This window comes from Calliopsis andreniformis, unplaced genomic scaffold (assembly GCF_051401765.1).
Source record: "Calliopsis andreniformis isolate RMS-2024a unplaced genomic scaffold, iyCalAndr_principal scaffold0400, whole genome shotgun sequence".
NCBI lineage: Eukaryota > Metazoa > Arthropoda > Insecta > Hymenoptera > Andrenidae > Calliopsis > Calliopsis andreniformis.
The window spans coordinates 125,253-127,500 of NW_027480809.1; the positions used below are offsets into that span (position 1 = coordinate 125,253).

Here is a 2,248-nt window from a genome sequence, read left to right on the forward strand (position 1 = left end):
ATCGCTCCGTTATTCTACGTTCTCTCGGTCCACGGGCATCAGAGAGCAAAACAGCCTAATAGTTTTAGAGTGCCTCAACGATCAGGAATATGGATCTAACGTTCTCGTTTCGAACCGACGACTTTCGGTTCCGGAGCGACACGAACGCTCCATGATTCTCGATTATCTCGACACAGGTAAGAGACAGAGGAGAACAAGTGTATGGTTTTAGAGAGCCACGAGCACCAGGAATAAGGATCTACCGTTGTCATTTCGTTCCGTCGACATTCGGTTCCGGAGCGACACGAACGGGGACTTAGAATTTTTTCGCTCGGGCTCCGGAGCGACACGAACGGGGACTTAGAATTTTTTCGCTCGGGCTCCGGAGCGACACGATCGCTCCGTTATTCTACGTTCTCTCGGTCCACGGGCATCAGAGAGCAAAACAGCCTAATAGTTTTAGAGTGCCTCAACGATCAGGAATATGGATCTAACGTTCTCGTTTCGAACCGACGACTTTCGGTTCCGGAGCGACACGAACGCTCCATGATTCTCGATTATCTCGACACAGGTAAGAGACAGAGGAGAACAAGTGTATGGTTTTAGAGAGCCACGAGCACCAGGAATAAGGATCTACCGTTGTCATTTCGTTCCGTCGACATTCGGTTCCGGAGCGACACGAACGGGGACTTAGAATATTTTCAATATTGCTATATCTGTATGTATATAGTCTTAAAATATGTGGTTGAAACATGTTGAAAGTTTGTGATTATAGCAGTATAATGTCCGCAGTTTAGTATTAAGTTACTTTTATACGACCTCGTACGTGTACGTGTTCATCTGCCGAGTCTAAGTGGCAGCGTACCGGCCGGGAGTGCTGCACGCGCGGCGAGTTCCCACCGTAAGGCCGCGCGGCTACGGTCGGCCGTCGCCGGCCTCTCGGCCGGCCACTCGGTATCTATAAGAGAAGCGTCGGTCCGGGCGTGCCGGTCGAGGCATCGCTGGGCGCGTGGCTATTCTACGATCTCGGTCGAGAAGCAGTCCACCGCTCCTCGGGATCTTGTATCTCGAGTGTCTTCGAACGGTTTACGTTCCGGATCTTTCTCTACACAGCATGACCACGGGTCGGTGTCTAAGACCGAATGGCCCTTATGTGGTAATCGTCCTTTGGACGTTGGTGACTTGTATGCACTAGCGTGTATACTCGTACTTACTGAGCATCAACTCTTTGTCCGAGCGAATGAGTTTATTTAAACTGAACGAAACGTTCCGTCTTTAAGGCGGGCGCCGGGCTTACGTGAGAATGGAAAGCCTAAATATCAAGAGGTGTCAGATTTTCGATATGTGCAGCGCGCACATTCCGCGCCAGCTCGCTATGCCCAGCACGACGCTTAACGCGCTATCTCGATATGTTTCGGCATGCCACTATTACGCGCTTCTGTCGACTTTGCCCAGCGTGCTTGATACGCGCTTCGTCGTCAGTGACCAGCGTGAGTGGTTTACGTGCCTGTACGATGGATGCTTAGCGCGAGCGTATACCGCTCCGTAGAGTTTTCTGCGGAGGTCCGGTGTACGTGCTTACCGATGGATGACCAACGGCGTGTGTGATTCGTGCTTGTCGAGGTCCGACACCAATGTTGGAATTGTCAAATAAATGAACGAACCGAGACTCCTTGTCGAAGTTACAATCTTTACGTGACACGCAAAAGCAAAGATTTAATACTGTGGATCACATGAGTTTGCTGTTCGTGTCACGAGTTTCTGAACATGTGTTGTGGGATATTTGTGCACACGAAAAATTGTGGATCTATCTGAATTGTGTTGAGGTGTGCAATCCCAATTGATTGAAAGTAAAAGATGAGAAAGGAGTAGTGACGTGCGAGCAAGATATCACTGTGATGCTTGGCTCTGGAAATTGTGTGAAAGGGCGGCTCGATCCGAGAGAGAGGAAGTTCACAGGAATATTTTTGTGGAAGGATATGTTCTGTGATTCTTCACTCTCATATGAAGAAGAATTGTGTGTGAAAGGCTGGTGGATCGTTGCCGAAGGAGCTCAAGTATCACGACGGAGAGAATAGTTTCGTGGATATTTCTCTGTGTGATAATTCTTGTCTCGAAAATTAGAAACTAGAGAGAAAAGAGAGTGTCGTCGATCGGTGATCTGCAAAAGTGAAACCGACGACGATGGTGAAGTAGGAGAGGAGGAGGAGTCTTTACGAAGCTCGCTCCCTGGTTGATCCTGCCAGTAGTCATATGCTTGTCTCAAAGA

General features: G+C 49.0%; 1 non-coding gene across 1 annotated transcript in view; it reads left to right on the forward strand.

Moving 5' to 3' along the window:
- The first annotated feature begins 2,205 nt into the window (after positions 1-2,205).
- Positions 2,206-2,248, forward strand: part of LOC143187881 (small subunit ribosomal RNA) — a 1,921-nt gene continuing 1,878 nt past the window's right edge. Inside the window, exon 1 of the ribosomal RNA XR_013003346.1 lies at positions 2,206-2,248. This exon is cut by the window's right edge and continues 1,878 nt beyond it. This is a non-coding gene — a ribosomal RNA (small subunit ribosomal RNA).